This window comes from Ursus arctos, unplaced genomic scaffold, assembly GCF_023065955.2.
Source record: "Ursus arctos isolate Adak ecotype North America unplaced genomic scaffold, UrsArc2.0 scaffold_2, whole genome shotgun sequence".
Taxonomy (NCBI): Eukaryota; Metazoa; Chordata; class Mammalia; order Carnivora; family Ursidae; genus Ursus; species Ursus arctos.
In genome coordinates this window covers 49446693-49470350 of record NW_026622874.1, presented here as the reverse complement: position 1 = coordinate 49470350, position 23658 = coordinate 49446693, and the positions used below count along the sequence as shown (strand labels likewise).

General features: G+C 33.4%; 1 pseudogene; it reads left to right on the top strand.

Moving 5' to 3' along the window:
* Window positions 1-8792: 8792 nt before the first annotated feature.
* LOC113268765 (translin-associated protein X-like) lies at window positions 8793-12441 on the top strand (annotated as a pseudogene).
* The last annotated feature ends 11217 nt before the right edge of the window (window positions 12442-23658 follow it).

Here is a 23658-nt window from a genome sequence, read left to right as displayed (position 1 = left end):
TCCCCGATTCTAAAACCACGTAATTTGCTGTCTCTTAGCAACAGTCTAGAGAGGCTACCAGATGCATTTATTTATGTGCTTGATATCTGAAGAGAAGTACACATTCTATATATCATTCAAGGAGTGCCTAAAAGCACTTTCTCTAGTCAACAGGACTGTTTCAATGGCTAACTAAAAAGGTTTAATGCATTTTGCTTGGCTTACTTTTTAAGAGATTCCAAAATATTTAATCATACTTGATATAAAAATAGGTTGAGGGTTGAAACCACTCTCCCCTCCAGAATTTTAAAATGAACTCGGAGTAATAAAGAAGAATGACTAAGTGGGACCTAATTTAACCAGAGGGCTGGATGAATGCCAAATTTAAGACAAACGTGAATAAAGTTCCTTTTAAAAGGAATAGTCCCTGATCAATAAGTTCACCTCTAAGAATCTATGAGAATACTTGCAAATCCAGTGACTCTCCTGATCCATTTTGGGCAAAAGATAAACTTTAATTCACTTTAAGTTGAAAATTTACTAATTAAAATACCTGAAGATAAAACTATAAACTGTGACCCTGACTTAGCAATAACTGCTATCTTCCCCCAAGATCAGGACTGCTTTAGTTTGGAAGATGTAATGGGAACAGAGGGGGGCTGTGAGTTTGCTGGTGTATTAGCTTCCTGTAGTCACCCTCACAAATTGCCACAAGTTTAATGGCTTAAAACTACACATATTTATTCTTATATAGTCTTGAGGACTGAGTCTCATGGGGCCAAAATCAAAAGTATCTGCAGAGCTGGTTCTTTCAAAAGATTCTGAAGGGAGCATCTGTTGCCCTACAGTTTCCTGCATTTACTGGCTGCCTGGACTCCTTGGCTTGAGCCCTTTCCTCCTCCTTCAAGTTGTATCTCTCCAGTCTCTGTACCTGCCACTGCATTGCTCTCTTCTCTCATTCTGACTCTTCATAGGTCCCTTTGATAAGGGCCCTCACGATTACATTGGGCCTGTCCAGATAATCCAGGATGATCTCCCCTTCTCAAGATCTTAAATTCAGTCACATCTGCAAAATCGCTTTTGCTTTAAAAGGTAACATTCACAGGTTCCAAGAATTAAGACATAGATGTATTTGGAGAACCTGTATTCAGGCTCCCACAGGTGATTTGTTCTCTTTTTGCCTGCTTTGAATTTCTCTTCTCTCCTCAAGGAATTTTTCCTCACAAAATCCTTTTTTTTTTTTTTTTTTAAATGTGTATGTTCCTTGTTAAATGTTTGATGTCAGGGAGGGGTCATAGACTTATGAAACTGGCTTTTCTAATCTTTGAAAAACTGCATATGGTTATTTAGCGCTACATTTTGAATTTTCACATGTTTTATTTTGGGGCCTAATTGCCATTTAAATTTTAACATTTGTTACGTGTGAAAACCTGGAGAGAGAATCAGATACAGAGAAGAGCGTATTCAAAAACTGTGGCATGTGTAAGCTTGACAATGTTCAGGCAGAGAAGGGAATTTGGGATGGCTAGAATTAGCATTGCCAGATAAAATGCAGGACACTCAGTTAAAATTGAATTTTAAATAAAGAGATAAATACCTTTTTCTTTCTTCTTTCCTTCCATCCTTCCTTCCTCTGTCTTTCTCTCCCTCCCTCCCCCTCTCTCTTTTCCTTCCTTCCTTCCTTCCTTCCTTCCTTCCTTCCTTCCTTCCTTCCTTCTTCTTTCTTTCTTCCTTTTACTTTTGCTAGAACTATATCCCAACTATTACATGGCACATACTTATACTTTAAAAAGAGGGTTTTTTAAAATCTGAAATTTAAATATATCTGCATGTTTTCTTTTTTTCTTCATTTTTTGGTTAAATCTGGCAACCCAAGACAAGCTCATGGTGAATAAGGTTGTGCATAGTTGATGAAATTAGACAAGTCAGAGTTATACAGGGAATACGAGGCCAATGTAAAATGTTTGCATATTTTCTACATGCAGTTCAAAGCCATTGGAATGTTTTAAGCATTCAAATGATAGATATAATCTTATTTATGTTCCTGGATAATTACACTGGTGTCATTGTGGAAGAAAGGTCATGAAAGTGCATGCTTGAAAGCGAGGAGACAGTATGAATAGCTGTTTGATCAGTCTTGGTGAGAGATAATGGTGACTTGAATTTGGGAGGTAATGAAAGTGGAGCAAAGTGTCTTTCAGTTGGGGTACAGGTGCTCCAACTCACTCCAATTCCGTGAGGGGCATACTGGGAGTGTATGGGAAGATAATCAAATAATGGAGATTCAAACAGAATATACAGAAGATTGGAAAAAGCTTCCCAAACCTCCAACCTGAGTATGTTAAGTGATGGATAGAAACTTCTATAAAAAGTGACCCTGGAGAAGTGATTAAATTTCTCTCTAATAAGGAATAACAATATGAAAGAAATAAACTTTCTATATCTGTATCATTTCATGATCTGTGGAGGAATTACAAGAGTGTTAGCATGCTTCTTTAAGAAGATTCTATTTTGCCACCTATTATAAAGGGGCCTGGATATATATTGTATTTTACTAGTTCATAAGCAGAGCTCTAGAAATCAACTATTTAAACTTTAGCACCATTTTTGAAGAGAAATTCAATGTTTGCCTACTTTTTATTAGATTTTCTATCATTAAACTGATTTTATCAGGAAATGTATCAGCCACTGTATTCTCCAGTTATCTTTTTCCTCTCAATTAGTTGAACATAAAGCTATAAGTATGAATTTCACAAAACTTAATGTTGAGTAAATAATTACATTTTATAAATAGAATAATGTATTGTTCACTATGATAAATATTTGAAAAAATCTTTAGAAGACAAACTAAGCACACAAGATAGTTTCATTGCCACTCTACAAAAGACTATGAATTATTTTTAAAAATTATATATATTATTCACTATATAATTATGTCATTTTGAAAAAGAGGTACAAAAATCAGGTAATAGGATAATTTTGCATATGCCACAAAGCAAGTGAAGAATTAAAAAATGTTAATGCTTAAAATATTTGTCTTTTTCCTCAGAATTTTAACTCAAAATCTTGCCTTTATTTCCTCAAGGAATTGAGGTTACCTGAAACTTGTAAATATATTAATATGTTGGGTTTTATTAATAATTTATTACAAAAACATATGTATCAAATATTTGGAATTATTTCATTAGGAGTGATTCTCCAGTGGAAGTTACCTGGTTAACATGAATATGTTTAAAGCTCATGATGATTTTCCAGACGAATTGTGCCATTTAAACTACTACCAGTGTCAAGGTATTTGTTACATCAGCATTGTCTTTTTTCAGTTAAACCATGCTACCAAAACAATATTTGTGAATTCAGTGATAAAATAATGGCTCAATATTTTTCATGTATGTTCTACATAATAAATGATCATGTAGCATGAGTTTCCTATTTGCCCTTCAATTTTGTTTTGAACAAAAATACTTTTGGTGGCCTTATCTTGACCTATACATTTCGATTGTTTGTGGTCAAATTGTTTGGTCTTCTTTCATCAAAGCATCCATAATTTTTATGGTTTAAAAATATTTTCCTAGGGGCACCTGGGTGGCTCAGTCATTAAGTGTCTGCCTTCGGCTCAGGGCGTGATCCCGGGGTCCTGGGATCCAGCCCCACATTGGACTCCCTGCTCATTTGGGGAGCCTGATTCTTCCTCTCCCACTCCCCCTGCTTGTGTTCCCTCTCTCACTGACTGTCTCACTCTGTGTCAAATAAATAAATAAAATCTTAAAAAAAAAATAAAAATGAAAATATTTTCCTAATTCAAAATTTACATTAAAAAACTTTCCTAATGACTTGATTTTAATATTAACTCACAACGCATTAGACTTGTGAGATTTATATGTCTTTTTATACAGGACATTTATATGTAGTTTTATTTTCAAATAATTTATAGTTATATATGTCATTGTTCAGACTAATATTAAAAGTATATTTTATTGTCAATAATGGGGTTGTACAATTATTTTAATATAAAACAGATTACAAATATATCAGATTTCCTAATATAATGCTTGCTTATTTACATCTCATTAATGCCACCTCATAAATTAATAAGATTATTAAAATCTGGTGTCTAAAATTTAGAAAAAATGTAGCACCCTTATTTATTTATTTATTTTTATGTTTTGTATGCCTGTGTTTGTAACCCAGAATTTTTCTGGGATTTATCTAATCATTCAGCTGCAAAAGGTTTGTGCTGCCCACACATCAAATTTACTTTAGGTCTTCATAAAGCTTTAACTATGTCTCTGTGACCACAAAAAAGGCTTTCTTTCCTCTCTGATCCTATTTTGACATCTGTGAGTTACATCAAATGTCCAAATTAGTTTTGCTTGAAACTATGGTGTATAAAATGATTGACCCGTTTGCTGAGAATCTACTTTATGTCCTCTCAGACTGTATTTCTCACAACATGGTACCTATAATTATCTGTATTTTACAAATGACAAAACTGGGATTTAGGAAGATTAAGAAATTCAGTTAGTAAATTATAGTACTAGAATCTCCATCCAGATCTTTTTACCATGTAAATTTGACCTCCTGCTCACTAGATCCTGTGGATTTCATTATTTCAAGTGCATTTAGTATAAAAAGAAATATCAAACTGTTGACCATCAGATATAGAAGAAATTGCTGTCCACGATTACCAAACCTTAAGATTTTCAAAACTTCCTAACAATATGATTTAAAAATGTTCCTTCAGCTTCCTTAGATTTATTGACCTTTTTAATAAATTATATTATAAAAGAATTTCTCTGTGTTAAAGATTCAACTGACATTATAGAGAGTTGGATTTAGCCTTCTGAGATTTGTTAATGACATATCAACCAACAATTCCCCCATGTCCAGCAATACTATCAATAAACAGGATGATTTATTAAGAACTAAGAATTCAACGGAAAATAAAAATCAATGCTCTCTTTATGGAATCAACATTTATTTTATGTTATTGGTTAAAATAAAGTACTAAGACACACCGATCGATTTGGATACATATTACTTAAGTCTACTCTAGGTAATTAATATCATTGATTTCTTGAGCATAAAATATATTGGTCAAATAAAAGTGTGCTTTTTTTAGTAAATATCAAAAGTGCAGATAAAAAATAAGGAGACTTTAAAAGTCTACTGGTAAGAGATAGGCATATAGAGTTAATGGACTGTGGTCCCTACAATCCATCAGTTGTCACATAGCTGCTATCTAGTGATAAAATCAATGCAAGTGCTTTCAAATACACAGCACTGCTTCATTGAGAACTCTAACCTCAATATGTCATCACACAGGTATTTAAACATCAGGAAAGATGTAGAAAAGCTTCAAACGGTTTTGAACTTGTAAAGTCTGACAAAAGATTTATATATTTTACAGATTTGTTTTCTTCTAGCTCAGTACACAATTTCAGAATATATCAATCCATCAACCATTCTTCTTTGAATGGTTGTGAATAAATTGTAGCCAGGAATTTTACTACATCTTACATTGACTAGTTAAATGTATGCCCTGACTTAAAAGAAGATAGGGAAAATGTATAACTCCCAGAGTACATAGATAAGCTTCCTTTCCAGTATCTATTGTTAAGATATATGATTTTGAGTTTAAAATTAAAGTCATCTTAAAACATTTCCCTTTAAATAATGTGATTTTCTGCATCAACGCTCCCCAAAAGCAGTGATCTAAAAGTTATAGATGGGCTTAGGATGAACTTAAATTGAAATCCGATTTATATAGTGTGGAGAAATTTTAGTTCTAAAATAATCTATTTTGGTCTAGTGTGCTAGGGATAAGGATTGTTGTATAAGCCTCACACACAATTTTCAGTATAGCAAACGTAACTGCTATGTGGAGAAATTGTTGTTCCACTGATCATTACATTGGAGGAAGACTGATTTATTTCCATGCCCCTGGGGTTAAGATATTATTTCATCAGGATCCGTGGCTAGAACTAGAGAATTCTTTTGTAGTTAATTAAAAGTTGATTCAAAATCAAAAGAATGTAGATGTACAGAACACATAAGAGAAACACAACCCATGATTAAGAAAATGGCATCGGTTATTTTTCAAAACCTTGTAATTTTCTATGTGCTTTCACATGTTATCTTAGTCCTGTCAACAATATTAATACATGCACTATGGGTGAGTTTGGGAGCATTGTCGAAGGCTATACTTGGCAAATTCAGTCAGTTTCCCTATTTAGATGACTTAAACTCTTGAATCCATTTTATTTAATTCTTAAAGTTTAATAACCTGAATGAACATATGGTGTAATTTCTATTTCATAGAGAAAACAGAGGACTGACTAGAACACTGATTGGACCAAAGGAACACAACTATATAAGTAGCAAAAGGATTACACAGAGGGCAATCTTGATTCTCAGTGCTGTTTTATTTTTATTTTTTAAAAGATTTATTTATTTATTTTTAATGAGAGACACAGAGAGAGAGTACAAATGTGGGGAGGGGCAGAGGGAGAAGGAGAGAATCCTTAAACCGACTCGGCGCTGCACATGGAACCTGATGCGGGGCTTTACTGCAGGACCCTGAGGTTCTGAACTGAGCCAATATCAAGAGTCACTAACTGAGCCACCCAGGCAGCCCACTGCTTTTATTCTTTTAATTACATTGTCTACCAAGAAAATGCTAACTGGAAATTTCTGACTGCTTTTCAGAAGACACTTTTTGTCTACATGTATAATAAACAACACAGGTAAAATCTTCTACACTTGGAAGCATATCACTGCATACATGTACATAAATTCCTGTGAGATAATGTAATTGGTCTGATGATTGGACAGCATGCTCACTTTAGATTATTAGAATTTGTAGAAGTATTCAGAAATTAGAGACAGGATTTAAAAAAGAAAAATAAAAAATTGGTAATATGTATTAGTTTTATAGATATCTTCAAAAGCTTTATGTTTAGAGCTTCTTTATTATAAAGAAAAGAGATGTTAGACTATTTTGGTTTTTGGGGTTTTTTTTTGTTTGTTTGTTTTTGATTAATTTACTTTTTAATTTTTAGGTTAAATTCCAGTTAGTTAACATACAGCATAATATTAGTTTCAGGTGTACAATATAGTGATTCAACACTTCCATACAGCACCAGGTACTCATCACAGCAAGTGCACTCCTTAATCCCTATTGCCTATTCAACCCATCTCCTCCCCTTTGGTAACTATCAGTTTGTTCTCTTTAGTTAACAGTCTGTTTCTTGGTCTCTCTCTCTCTCTCCTTTTTCCCCCTTTGCTATTTTGCTTTGTTTCTTAAATTCTACATATGAGTGAAATCATATGGTCTTTGTCTTTCTCTGACTGATTTATTTCACTTAGCATAATAATCTCTAGCTCCATCCATGTCTTTGCAAATGGCAAGATTTCATTCTTTTTTTATGGCTGAATAAAATTCTGTTGTATATATACAACATTTTTTCTTTATCCATTCATCAGTCTATCAACATTTGGGCTCTTTCATTAATTTGGCTATTGTAGATAATGCTGCTGTAAAAATCAGGTTGCTTGTATCCCTTTGAATTAATATTTTCGTATTCTTTGGGTGAGTACCTAGTAGTGCAATTGCTGGATCATAGGGAAGTTCTACTTTTCACCTTTTGAGGAACCTCCATGCTGTTTTCCATAGTGGCTGCACCAGTTTGCATTCCCACCAACAGTGCAAAAGTGTTCCCCTTTCTCCACATCTTGGCCCAACACCTGTTGTTTCTTGTGTTGTTGACTTTAGCTTACTGCTTATGTTCTCCTCTAGGATTTTGATGGTTTTCCATCTCACATTGATGTTTTTCATCCATTTTGAATTTATTTCTGTGTAAGATGTAAGAAAGTGGTTCAATTTCATTCTTCTGCATGTTGCTGTCCAGTTTTCCCAACACCATTTATTGAAGAAACTCTTTTTTTCCCGCATTGGATATTCTTTTCTGCTTTGTTGAAGATTAATTGTCCATATAGCTTCAGGTTCATTTCTGGGTTTTCTATTGTTCTGTTGATCTGTGTGTCTGTTTTTGTGCCAGTACCATACTGTCTTGATCACTACAGGTTTGTAATATAACTTGTAGTCTGGAATTTTGAGGTCTCTAGCTTTGCTTTTCTTTTTCAAGGTTGCTTTGGCTCTTTGGGGTCTTTTTTGGTTCCACACAAATTTTAGGATTGTTGGTTCTAGCTCTGTGAAAATACTGTTGCAGTTATGATAGGGACTGCATTAAATATGTGGAATGCTTTGGGTAGTATAGACATTTTAACAATATTCTTCCAATGCATGAGCATGGAATGTTTTTCCATTTCTTTATGTTGTCTTCCATTTCTTCCATCAGTCTTTTATAGTTTTCAGAGTAGAGGCCTTTTACCTCTTTGGTTAAGATTATTGCTAGACATCTTACTGTTTTTAGTGAAATTGTGAATGAAATTGATTCCTTAATTTCTATTTTGGTTGCTTCATTATTAGTGTATAGAATGCAATAGATTTCTATTGAAATATTGTATTTGTATATTGATTCTGTATCCTGCGACTTTACTGAATTCACGTACCAGTTCTCGCAATTTTTTAGTGGAGTCTTTTTGGGTTTTCTACGTAGAGTATCATGTCATCTGTGAAGAGTGAAAGTTTGATTTCTTTCTTAATGATTTGGATGCCTTTTATTTCTTTTTGTTGTCTGATTGTTGAGTCTAGGACTTCCAGTACTATGTGAAATAACAATGGTGAGAGTGGATATCCCTGTCTTATTCCTGACCATAGAGGAAAAGCTCTCAATTTTTTCCCGTTGAGGATGAGATTAACTGTGGGTTTCTTGTATATCGACTTTATTATGTTGAGGTATGTCCCCTCTAAACAAACAAAGTCTAAAGCCAGCAGAAGGAAGGAAATAATAAAGATTTAAACAGAAATACATGATATAGAAACTGAAAAAAAAGAAAGTAGAATAAATCAATGAAACCAGGAGCTGGTACTTTGAAAGAATTAATAAAAATGATAAACCTCGAGCCAGACTGACAAAAAGAAAAGAAAAAGGACCCAAATGAGTAAAATCACAAATGAGAGAGGAGAAATTGAAACAATTATAAGAGAACACAATGAAAAACTATATGCCAACAAAAAGGACAACCTAGTGGAAATGAATAAACTCTTAGAAACATATAAACTACCAAAACTGAAACAGGAAGAAATAGAAAACTTGACAGACCAATAACCAGCTAAGAAATTGAATCTGTAATCAGAAATTTCCCAACAAACAAAAGCCCAGGGCCAGATGGTGTCACAGATGAATTCTATCAAACATTTAAAGAAAAGTTAATACCTATCTTTCTCAAATTATTCCAAAATAGAAAAGGAAGGAAAACTTTCAGATCCATTCTGTGAAGCCAGCATTACCCTGATACCAACACCAGATAAAAATTCCACTAAAAAAGAGAAGTACAGGCCAATATCCCTGATGAACATGGATACAGATATTCTCAATAAAATACTAGCAAACTGAATCCAACAATACATTAAAAGAATCATTGACCACGATCAAGGGGGATTTATTGGGTTGCAAGAGTGATTCAGTATTCACAAATCAATCAACATGTTATACCACATTAATAAAAGAAAGGATAAGAACCATATGATCATTTCAATAGATGCAGAAAAATCATTTGACAAAGTATAACATCCATTCATGATAAAAACCCTCAACAAAGTAAGACTGTTTTGAATGTTAAAAGGAAAATAACTTAGAATCTGTGAATCCCACTTTATTTTCATAGACTACTAATTATATTAAGATTGCCTTCTTAGTAGTACTGGCATAATTACACTATCAAAGAAGAAGAAATTGGAGAAAATATAACAAAAAGACTGAAAAGCTTTTAGGTGACCCCAATATATAATGTCATTTCATACACATATAAAATAAAAACATGGGAAATCAAAAAATATATTGTAAGTTTTCAGTATTTAGAAAATTTCTAATACTTAATATCTTCATTGTGATTTGTCTTTAAAAACTATTTTGTTTCTCAAAAATTTAATTTATATCAAAAAAAGTTTGACACATTTTATAATTACTTGAAAATGTTATCAAAGCATCATTTTGATTGTTACTGTACTTCCTTTTCCAATGTAACTAAAAATACAATAGCAAATTTTAGTGTTCTTATTTCAAGTTTAAGTAAAATGGTATCATATAAGTTTTTTTGGAATAAAATATGCAACATACCCAAATTAGGTAAAATTTTAATAATAAACATATCTTTGGATGAGTTGTCTTGATTTTATTTAATTTCAGATTTAAATTCTTCTGTAATTTTCTGACAATAGTTATTATATAAATGTGAGTGATATTATACTTAAAACTTGCAAATTTTATGCTGACTCTTAAAACATTGACCCCAAAGTAATCCATATCACATCCCACTAATAGTTCATTAGCCATACAAGTCAGAGTTGGTACTAGACTTCCAGTTCCCAGTCCAAATATAGGGTTTGGAGGTTGTCATTCCCATCCTCATAATAAGAAAAAAGCTGAAGAAACAGACATCACTACCTCTCTTAGATCCATCAGAGAATTAAAGTCACAGATCAAATCAGTGTGCTGAAAAATTAGAAAGAAAGGCAGATGCAGAGTTTATAGTTTATCAGAAGCAGAAGCAGCCACTAGAGCCAGCATCAGTAGTAATAAAGGATACTTGACTAATTGCTAGAGACTAGTGTGGACTGACTTCAGAAATAAAAACGTCAGGGAGATCAGTGCTAGGCATCTCCTGCATTTTTGTAGTTTTCCCTCCAGGTGTCCTACCAGGTTTTCACTCTAAAGATCTGAAGGAAAAAAACAAACAAAACAAAACAAAACAAAAACCCTGCTTCCAACAGGAGTAAGGGTAAAGTAACCATTTTGGAATACGCTCAGAGAATTCTGTTCTCTTTAACAAAGGCTTGCCCATAATGGAAACTCTTTTTACAAATGTGAAGGAAGGGAAATACCCATCTTCAGCCCACCCCCCACCCCCCAGCCTTCCTGTCTTCCTGAGGAGGAAAAAGAAAAGAGGAAGATAAAGACCGAGAAGTACTTGTGGGGCCCAGCTTACGAAAAGACTTAACACCCAACTCGATCTTACTGCTAGAGAGCATTCCCCCGGCCCCCACATCTTACCACCTCATCAACAGACTTATGTATGACAACTGAAAAGTGAAGCTGGAAAGAACTGCAAGACTCAGACCCTATTTAAAAAGGAGTCTCAAGAAAAATCCAAGACAACAGAAGACACAAAAGCTGCAGAAGAAATTTTAGTCTCTGACATCTGCAGCTAGAGCAGATATTAAACACAGCATAAATCCTAGTCAAATAAACATAAAACCAAACATCAAGAGCCTTTAGCCTTTAAATATAAAACCAAACAGCAAGATTTACCACAGTTCCTAAAGTTAATATTATTGATTTTCAAAATTTGTCATAGGAATAAGCTATATCAGTAGGAGTTATGTGAAGTATATGTGTGTGCTTGTTATTTAAACAAGTAAATTATTAAATTGAGTGTGTTGACTTTGGCTGGCTGCAAAGGGCTACTGAGCAGGCTCTCTCTAGCCAGCACCTTAGTCACTACTCCCTTGTGCTATTGGCCTTCACATCATTTCAGCAGGAACTTGATGCAAAACATGACAAAAATGAGAGACTTAGTCAAGATATAACTGCTGAAAGTAAAAGACAATTTTTCTCCTCCATAGGATTACAAGTGCTCCTGATATGGAAGATATATTGACTGAATCAGAAATCGAATTGGATGGTAGTAGACAAAAGATATCACAAGTAGCCCAAGAGCTCTTCAGGAGAGGACATGCATCAATTCCATAGAGCCGTTACTACAGGACTGCAGGAATATGTGGAGGCTGTCTCTTTTCAGCAGTTCATCAGAACATGATCACTTACCAGTATGGATGAAATTAAACAATTGATATTTACAGCAGTAGAATATAAAAAGAAAATAAGACACCCCCAGCCCTCTGATGCACAGAGGAAGCAGTTTGGAACTGGGAGACTAAAAATCACACCTGTTGTTTACCTTTGATTACCTTCTGGGAATGGCTATTTTAACTGGAGAGTTGATGCAGATGTATATTAACAGCGTGGGGGATGGGGACATTGACACACCCTTTGAAGTGAGCCAGTTTTTATGTCAGGTTTATGATGGGTTTTCATTCATTGACTATACTGGACCTTACGAGGTTTCTAAGAAGTTGTATACCTTAAAACAAAGTTTGGCCAAAGTGGAGAATGCTTGTTACGCCTTAAAGTCAGAGGTTCAGAAATTTGAAAACAGAAGCTGGCAGATGTCTTTTCAGTTAAAACAGAAATGATCAATCAAGAAGAGAACATTTCTTGGAATACCATTCTCAGTTGTTATTCTCTTGAGAGACCAGTTTGTAAGACTGCTATTTAGCATTTCGTTGGACTTTATAGTGGCTTTTACATAAAAATGTTTTCAGTTGTACTTGTTTTAAGATGTATACAAGCTGTACATAAAATTATTGAAACAAGTCATTTCTTATATCTTACTCATCCAAGTTTGCATAAAAATGTTTACATATATGCCTATTTGAATTTTTGCTGGCTAAACTTCAATCATTTATCTTTGAAATGTGAGCATGCTTTAGATTGCACTTTCTGCTATACCTGTTTTAATTTACATTGTGTGAATTTTGGAGTGCTAATATTTATTGGGAGCCATTTATAATTAAAACTGGCGATTTTGTTATATATAGAAAATATATATCTGGACTTGACTTTCATATTTAAATTTCTTGGTAATATTTTGCCAAGCTTCCAAAATAGGTTTATTCCACAGAACAAGGATTAAAAATTATTAAGGTATCAGTATTATGAGGTATTATAGTGAGAATTCATATTATGTTGTGGTCATTGTTTAGGCCATTTTGAATCCATTTGAAACAGCCTTCCAGAAAAACGGATACACAGATTTTTGTTTTTACATTTAATTTTTATCCTTTATCACAGAAAGTCTGATAATGAATTGGAGCTAACATTATAATATTTTCACTGGTGTTTGAGTTCAATTATGTACTTGTACATATATTGGAAAAGCTTTTAGTAATGATTATTAGTAGTTCTTTTGTTGTCATTATATTACATTAGGCATGTTTCTTATAGATGCATCTATAAGAAATTTATATTTAAATAATTATAATTAAGTTTGAAATTTTTGAAATACTAAGTTAATTCAAACCTTTATAGTTGTCCAGTGTGTTATTTGATAGTATAGAAAGTTGCCAAAGAAAATTTATCATATACAATTCAGCAATAAGACAATTGCCAACCACCTCTAATAGTGTTTAGAATTGGAATTTGCCTACTGAAATTAGTTACAGATTATTCCCTGTGGTGTGAAGCTGACTTGAGCATGACACTATTGGCTGACAACCAAACATTTCCATTTGATTTTGTGAGTTTTGAGAATCTAGATACTGGATTTTATTTTTGGAAAGATTAGCTGCTCTGTTTGCAAGGACTTGATTCTTTGAAAGTGAAATTTCCCCCAAAAAAATCTTGTGAAGGGAAATAAAATGCAAACATGCCTAATAAATTAGGTTGGTTGGTTTATTTTAGTGGTAGTAAGTTTTTTTTGGTTTCCCTATTTGAAGACATAGTGCTAAAGTATATTCTCATTACATAGTTTTGTTTCTTCTGACACTTGAAGTTAATTTAAATGTTAAAAGTAATATAAATGGATTAATGAATGTCTTAGAGATGTTTAAAACTGAAGTCTTTAAATATTAAAAGACAAAAAAGTAAATTAATAAGTCAATGCCTGAATTGAGGGATTATTTTTTAAAAATATAGGATTCTGGTAACTTTCTAACAAATACACAACTTCCCTTATTGAGACAATAGTTTGCAATACTAGTTTGTGATAGTTTTAAGTGATTTACATTCTTCTGAAAATGTCTTAATCATGGATTACATTTGAAACTATATTTAAGTCAAATGTTGAAGGTTGGCTTGTCTCCTTCCGATTACTTATAGTAAACCATGAGAAGAGAGAAATGATATAAAGATGGAATTGTTAAGAGAAAAAGGAAGTAGAATTCATAATCTGGGGAAATTCTCAGACTATCCATATTGCAAAATATAGGAACACTAAGGGTATGGCCAATTGACCATTTGATAAGAAGATTTGTATGAGTCAGCCATCTCAGCAGAAACCAGAAGCTATTGTTGAAGACCATGGAAGAATGACCCCAAAGGCAATTCAGAGATTATCAAAGCTGCTGCACCAATCCCAGGCCCAGAATTCAAGGACCTGGGAGACAGTGTGGTTTCAAAGGGGGAGCTGTGCCTGTAGGACCCAGTAGCACACTTCCTGCACAGTGCCAGGTGCCATCTCACATCGCATGCTCCCTTCACACTCTGGCACCAGGCTCCCCCCGCCCCTGCCCTGTCCCAGGTATGGTTTTGGTAGGCCCCAGTGCAGTGATGGTCTCCCCTCAGGAGTGCACAGGAAGCAAATTTGGCAGCTTCCTCTAGCCACAGTCCTCACCAGTGAGCAGAGTGTAAAAGCCCAAGGTGCATGTCTGTCTCTACCTAGATTTCAAAAGACAGAGGCACCTGTCAGACTGGAGAGACCCAGGCAGTGAGCCACTAAAAGGCTGTCCCCCTGAGCCCTGGGAGTGACACTGCCACCCCAGAGGGCCACAAAGACAGAGCATTGAGCCAAAGAGAATCACTTTTGAGATTTAAGGTTTATTGTTATTTCCCCCCATTAGGTTTCAGACTTACCTGGAACGTATTACCTCTTTCTTTTCTCTTATTTCTCCCTTTTGGAATGGAAATGTTTATCTTATGTGTGTTCCACCATTGTATTTTGGAAGCACATAATTTATTTGGCTTTACAAGGTTCACATCTGGACAGTCTTACCTGTATCTGATTTTGATGCGATTTTATACTTCAGACTTTTTAGTTGATGCTGGAATGAGTTAAGACTTTGGGGCTGTTGAGATGGAATGCATTTATGTTGCATGTAACAAGGACATGAATTTGGGGGAACCAGGGCAGAATTCTACAGACAGTGGCCACCCCAAAATTTGTATGTTGAAGCCTAATCCCCAGTGTGATGGTGCTTGGAGGTAGGGTTCTCAGGAGGTGATTAGATCATGAGAGGAGAGTCCTCATAAATGCAATTAGTGCCCTTATAAAAGACCCCAGAGAACTCCCTTGCCTCTTCTGCCATGTGAAGACACCACGAGAAGAAGGCCATTTATGAACCAGAAAGCAGACCCTTCCCAGACATGAATCTGCCTGCACCTTGATCTTGGACTTCCAGCCTTCAGAATTGTAAGATTTAAGTGTTTGTTGTTTAAGCCACCCAGTATGTGATATTTTTGTTATAGCAGCCCTAAAAGACTAAGACTATCACTCATTCCTCCTATCAGTTCACTTAAAACCAACACAAAACATCAGTACTTCCTCCCTCCCCACCAGGATCCCAAAGCATAAACCTATTCTACCTTTCTTTTCTATAAAGAAAATAGAACAAAAATAAATAATTGCATATAAAAATTTAAAAAATGGTACTTAAAACCATAACCAAATTGACATTTCACCTGTAATCAACTTAGATCAATTTAACCAACTTTTATTTCATTTTTTTCATCAAAATATTTGCTCTCTTTCTTTCCTTGTTTCTGTTTCTGACTCTCTCCCTCTCCCACTCTGAATTTGTTCCTCTCTCCTGTTCTCTTCATTCTTTATTTACTGGAAAAATTTTTATAAGACAATAAGAAATTATGTACTTAAAAATCTGCTGTTGTGGTTTCATTGTACAAGTTTATACCAATCTGTTAATTGTTTTTATAGGTGGATTGCTTTATTTACTTAGGTGTTTGGAGAGAAACATAAGTAAGAAAGAGATATCTTGCTGTGAAGGGAATAATGAGGAATGTGTTCTATCTGGAAAAAAATCTGTATCAAGTACTCTAAGAAATTTCACAAAATTTAATAATAAATGGTTTCTGGGTTATACTGAGAAAAAACTCATTTGAGAGTTATCAGAATTACTTTTGACCACAAAATGTTAGGAAAAAAGTTATAAATCATAGAAGTCAGCATTATTGGATCTGTAAGAAATTGTATTAAATCAAGGTTACATATATTAAACATAAAGCATATCCATAACTTATTTATTACAAACCATACATTTCTATTTGTTCACATCAGTGAAATATAGATAAGATGGTGAGATGAATTAATTATGAATCACTTCCTATTGAATGAATGCTAATGTTATGGTTATTGATTTTTCCATGATTTTTCTCCTTCAAATTCTAGAGAAAATGTCCTTCAATTCCAGTTTACCTTTGTTATTATATTATAGTCTATGAATGTATATTCGCATTATTGGGTATTCCAGTCTATTAGACCCTTCGTAAGTATACTCTGAATACCTAGTCTAACCTTCAGCCCTGAAGACCCATATTTTTTTTTCTTTTTAAAGTAAAGCTTGGGGCACCTGGGTGGCTCAGTCAGTTGAACATCCAACTCTTGATTTTGGTTCAAGTCATGATCTCAGGGTTGTAGGGTAGAGCCCCGCATTTCCGTGCCCAATGCAGAGTCTGCTTGTCCCTCTCCCTCTGCTTCTCACCCCCTCAATGCTCTCTCTCAAATGAATAAATAAAATCTTTTAAAATTTTTAAAAAATAAAAGACAGTTTATCAGTTTAAAAATCAAAGATTACAGTATGTGGGGGGAAAAAAGATCACAGTATGTGAAAACTAATACCCTCTGGTCATTAAGAAACCTGAACAAGCTATGAAGGCAAGACAAAAGGGAAGGTAATTCTAAACATCACATGAGGTTATAATCAACTCTTCCTCTTAAAAATCCTGACAAAATATGAAAATCTTTTGTATCAAGGCAATGGAAAGCTACAAACGTAGTAAAAATTTGGGGAGCTGTAATCTTGGATTTGAGAAAAGTACAGAGGGATAATATGGGTGTTTGGGACCACTTTCCCTTTTGAAATGATTACCTGTTTAAAAAGGGAAAGCAGTAGCAATAGGCAGAGAAGCTAAGCAGAGATTTTTTGCAGTCTCATGGGAATTTGGGGGCTCTCTTGAAATGAAGACTTCATAATTTCCCCAGGCTTTTAATTGAGAATCTGAAAAGAGCACACTGGAATGAAAGGTGAAGCAAAAATAGATCACTCAGTCACAAAAGACTAAAGCCTGATTTCACATCATCATAGACTCCAACTGGGATAACTGATATGGGATTGCTACTATGCAGAGAACAGCTGCTTGCCTCAAGGAACCATAAATGTTTCTGAAGGAAGATGACAACAAAAGCCTCATATATGTTCTCTCTCTTTCTCTCTCTCCTTCTCTCTCTCTCTCTCTCTCTCTCTCTATATATATATATATATATATATCTGTAATTCAATAAAAATCAAAAAACTTTTAGAACACAGAACTTTTTTAAAAAGAAGAAAAATTCAAAATATAAAGTGACCAGATATATTTTTTAAAGGAATTTTCAAACATGGACTTTAAAATAACTATGACAAATAAATCCAAGGATATAAGAGACAACAGGAAAATATTGGCAGATGTTATAAAGGAGAAGCAAATAGTAACTTTAAAAAAATCTAATACATTATGAGTGTAATAGATTTAATGGCCAATAAGAGATAATGAGCTGAAAAATAGATTGAGAAATACTCTGAAGAATAGAGAGGCAATGGTACGAAAATACAGAAGAGATCATATGAGATATATAGAACGAAATTAAAAGACTAACAAAAATGTAAATACTGTTGCACAAGAGAAGAGTTAGAATAGGATAGAATCAATCATTGAAGAGATTTGGGGAAGAAAGGGAGAAATTTCCAAAGTGGGTAGTAGAAATTAAGCCACATATTATGCAAGATATACAAAAAGAAACTTAAGCCCATTAAAGAAAAACTCCTGAAAATTAATATATGAGTAGGTGTAAGTCTTTCATATTTTTTCTTTTATATTTGCCCCAACTGTTTCTTCTTTCTTTATTGTTGCTTTTTTTTTTTTTGTACTAATTCTCTTTTTCTTATATTTAAAAATTATTCTTCAGGGTGTTTTTTAAGGCTTTACAATATGCGTTCTTGCATTACTATAGAATTCCATGAGCTAATTTTATGCCATTTTACTTATAAGATAGAAGTCTTAAAACAATATATGCTTATGAATCCTAGTCTGAAATCTTTACTACCATTGACCTTTATTTTACTTCTTAATATATTATTCATCCCATAATATAGTTACTTTCATGACAAATATGAGGTATTAGTTAATACCTCACTATTCTGTATGTTATAGTTGAATAAATCCCCAATGGGGAATATAGTCAGATATATATCTATATATCTGTATCTATATCTATATCTATAGATATATAGATATATATCCCAAGAAGAAAGAAGTATGTTTCTAAAAAATGTTTTAGTTTGGCCAACTTGATAATGGGAAAACAAACTTTACAGAATAATTTTATTATTTTTGTTTAACCTGTAAACTATGTTTTATTAAAGAAATTCAAAAATGAGAAAAATAGGCTTTACATTTATAACATATTTGCTACTTCTTATGCTCTTCATTCCTTTGTGTTTATTTCTATACTGAAATCTCCTTTCTGCTCACTCATTATATTCTTTTCCAGGAGCCAAATAACACTTTTTTAAAGATCCTAATAGTAAGTATTTTAAGCTTGCAGGTCATATAGTCTATGTCTCGACTACTCAGTTCTGCTGTTCTTTGACAATTGCATCACTAGACATTATGTAAATGATAAGCTTTAGCATTTACTATTACAACTTTATTTGTAAAAAATAGGTGGCCAGTTTTTGGGCCATAATTTGCTGCCCTAATCTTTTACATTACTTCTTCGATCATATTTACAATTACACTTTTAAAGTTTGCATCTGCCAATGCTGAAATCCATGTCATATCTGGATCTATTTCTATTGACTGTTACTATTTTCCTTCCGATGGGTCACATAATTTGGCTTCTTACCATGTCATATGTATATTTTTTCTTTTTTAAAACGTGTTATGTTGTTCATTCTAGATACTATTGCTGTTGAAGGTTGAAGTTTTATCGTCTTTCAATAAGGAGTGTTGAATTTTATTTTGGAAGGCAGATAATTTGCTGGCAAGTGAACTTGATCCTCTTGAGGCTTATATATAAGTTTTGTTAGTGAGACACTACAGAGAACTTACTCTAGGTCTAGGGTAGTGCTATTGCTAATGAAGCCTTTTTGGGAAACTCAGTTGAATTTCTGGCCTGTTCAGTTTGTGTTTTTCACTCTGGCTTGTGTCTGCCTCAATTTTTCAATATAGTGTAACTTGTGGAATTTCTGTGGAACCCCCAGATGCCTAGTCGTTATTTTGTGCCAAGGCTGTCAGGGTCTCACACTGAGTATACACAACTGAATGAATAGTCATCAAATACTCCTTTTTCTAAAAAGGTAAAAAAGCATGTATTAAAAACTCTTTTTCACCAAGAGGCAGTTAAAATTTATCATTTTATCACCACAAAAGAGAGAATGGGGGGCTAAAAACTATGAAACATTGACAAAATGACCAAGATGGACAACACCTGGCAAAGGTCAGTGCCAGGGGGGTGGGGTATCTCCTCTCCTGAGGTCAGGATCAGTGGCAGGGTGGAAACTCAAAGCACCCCCAGCCCCTGGGGGCCCAGTGCATAAGCTTCTCTAAGAGGGACTGTAAGTAGAGGAAGAGCCTTCAGTAGTGTGTTCATCACGTGGGTTGTTGTACATTCTGCTCAGTCCACTCCCCATTGCTGAGGCTGTACTCTATGGCCACTCTCTGAGAATGAAGTTTCCTTTATGCAAATTTTCAAACCCATAAAACTTTAGAAAAACAGGTGGCCAGCCAATGGACCATCATTCATCAACCATTTCTATAGAACATAAAATTATATGACTCAACATTTCCAATCTTCCTAAACTGTGCTGAAATCCTGGTATCACAGTATATTAAAAATGTTACTTGGGGTAATCTATTCCAAGCCATTTAAGTTTTCTGACACATTAAATAGCTTATAGAAAGAAGAGCCCCATAAGGCTTTTGTGAGAATTAAATTAGGCAATTTGTGTACAGTTCCTTACACTAACAAATAACAAAAAATAAATAACGCTAACCACTATTACTTATATTTAGGTCATTATTTTTACTGTTACTTGTGTTTTATCTCTGACATTGGAAAAAATAGTACTAAATTAACTTAAAAATGCCTCAGAATCAGGATGCCGGGGTGGCTCAGTCAGTTAAGCATCCAACTCTTGGTCTCAGCTCAGGTCTTGATCTCAGGGTCATGAGTTTAAGTCCCATATTTTAAAAAGCCCCTACTAAAAAAAAAAAAAAAGCCTCTGAATCTATTTGGCAAAAGGATGGGGTGAGGAGGGAACTATAGGTGGGAAAGGCTTTCAGACCTGTCTTCCCTTGAAAAGCATTATATTTAAATCCATATCTAAAATGGGAGGTTTTGTTTAATGTCACAGAAGCACCATTTTTATTTTTCTGTATTAACTCCTGTTGGCCTACTGTAAGTGCACTTTAGAAACTTGGGATTTATCTATAAATTATAGGATGTTAGGTTCTCCTCTTTAACGTAGAATGACTATATTAACATGATTAATATTGTAATGCCTTAGGCAAACATCATCATTCACTTCTTTTCCATTCACTCTAAAATTTATTGATCTACAGTGACCAAAAACTGACTACACATTATTATTCTCTTTGTAATATTTTCCACTAGGATGGAAACCGTATTGAGTAACCTTCCGTACTTATAAACTTTTCAAACCCTTACCAAGTGTAAATGGCTAATTAATTCCATAAAACATAACAATGTGTTTTACAACCAGAGGATAACTCTAACACTTAATAAAAATCATGAGGACAATATAGAATAATTCATACAATCAAGAAATACCTCAGTCAAAACACATGTAATTAAGCCTGTAAATAGACTCATAAAAACAAACACTTTTTACCTAGTAGACAACTTAAGTCTATACTTCTATGTCAAAATCATATTCTATCACAAATATGAGTTGCACATAAACCAATAAGCTTGTCCTGAGAGTTTTGAGATATTCTACTTAAATTTGTGTGAAATTTGAGTACCCTAATTTGAATGAAAAAACTTCATGTAAAATCAAGCAAAAGCTTATGATGGATTAACTGACCTTTAAACCATACATACATAAGCTTTGAGTTAAAATAATTCTCAACCTGGAATATGATTTTGGGGATATATGAATATTCAGTTTCACAGACAATAAGTGTTCAAATCTTCAATGTAAATTCAGATCAGATAATTCAGATCTGATGCATGTGAACTGAACTTACTAGATAATTACATTTTCATTCAGTTATATACTTTAGTGAAACATCTAATTATGTTTTATAACATCAATATGGTTCAGTCATTTATACAATCTCTCACTATATGTATATGATATGATAAACACATTTGTATCCATATTATATATTATTCACATTTAGTAGATATATTTATAGGTAAATAGTAAATATATAATATATAACATCATTACATATCTCTATCACCTTATATATTATATAATGTACATATCTGTATTAGATACATAAATTAATACACCTATCTAAAAGATGTATTGATGTCTATCATATATATAAATATAGAGAGAGAGACAAAAAGACAGAATTTAATACTGTTTAAAGTAAAGACAGTTCAAATAAACTCTATTTCCATACATACAGCATTGGAGAGATGGTTATAATCTAAAATAGGTTTCTTTTAACTTATGCTTTTTATAGATTAGTCATTTAACTTAAAATTCGTTTCTTTGGAATAATATTAACTACTACTATTCCTTTAAGAAATTGTTGGAGAATCATTGTAAGAACTTAAAGAGGTATCAATAATTTCTTCAAAAAAACAAAGAAGGAAATAAAACATTTTATGGGCAAGAATCAATACTGCTTCCCAGGTCTAGATTATTTCCATGCTCTATAAACTCTGAGCACACTATAATAGAGAAGATTAATAAAAAGATTTTAATTAGTCTGTTTTTCATAAAACATCATAAGCAAAATTAAATAATATACAGTAAACTATACTATACAGATAACTATATGAGGTTTAAATTGAATTTAGAAAAGAATATGCCCAGAAGGAAATCATATAAAAGTTATAATCAGAGATAAATTATCTGAAAAAATAAAATTATCGCTTGATATCTTGTTTGTATTATCATATAAACATTTGAAATTAAATATCCAAATAACAGAAGAAATAGATACCCTTACATTCCTAGTTCTAAATTGTTACATGTTTTTTGGACAATTGTCAGTGTTTTTCAAAAGTCTTCAACTAATCTGATACTGTAATTCTATTTCTAAGAATATATTTCAAAGGCATAATTTAAGAGAAATGTCAAAATGTATATATGAAGATGATATTGCAATATGAATCACATATAAAAATGTATAATATCTAATAATGATATGGTATTGATCACAATGATGTTAACAGCTAAAATTTATTGTATACTTGTTATAGACTAAGCAAAAAACATTGTCTCATTTAAGCACAATAGTCCCATTTTATACAGTTATTTTAAGTTTTATTTTATTTTATTTGAGAAAGAGAGAATGAGAGAGAGCATGAGCAAGGTGAGGGGCAGAGGGAGAAGCAGACTCCCCGCTGAGCAGGGAGCCCGATGCTGGGCTGCATCCCAGGACTCTGGGATCATGAGGATCATGACCTGAGCTGAAGGCAGACGCTTAACTGACTGAGCCACCCAGGCACCTGATTATGCAGTTATTTCAAATAAGAATCTGAGAGGGGCACCTGGGTGGCTCAGTTGGTTGAGTGTCTGACTCTTGATTTGGGGTCAGGTCATGATCTTGGCGTAGCAGGATCAAGCCCTGCATCAGGCTCCATGTTCAGCAGGAAGTCTGCTTCTCTCCCTCTCCCTTTCCCTCTGCCCCTCTCCCTGTTCACTCTCTCTCCCTCTCTTTCTTTCTCTCTCTCTTTCAAATAAATAAATACATCATTAAATAAGAATCTGAGAATCAGAAAGCTAAAATAATTTGCTATATAATGTTTAATAGAAAAGCCATGAGTATATAATTTAAACCCAAATTTCTTTATCTCTCATTAACCATCTTTATTTCATCACAATAAAATATTAATTAATACATTGATTAGATCCTTTCTCATAATTACATGTGATAACATACAATACAACCTTTAAGGCAAAGATGACTATATAATAATTTGAGAAAATTCTGATAGCTAATTATTTTTATAAACTTATAAAAAATTGAAAATATTTCATGACTTTTTATATATAATCTTTTTTTTTTAATTTATGGCAACATTATAATGCATACATGTCCATTGTGTGTGTGTGTGTATGGAAAGAGATAATGAGAGAGAGAGTTTTTGGTGAATTAAAATTAACACATCTCTGCCCTTTGTGGAACTTACATCCTTATAAGGAAAATAGACATTTATAGAAACTAGTATATTTAGGACATTCATTTTTACACTCAGTTAAGTGACTTATTTGTATAAGTGACAGAAATAAAATAA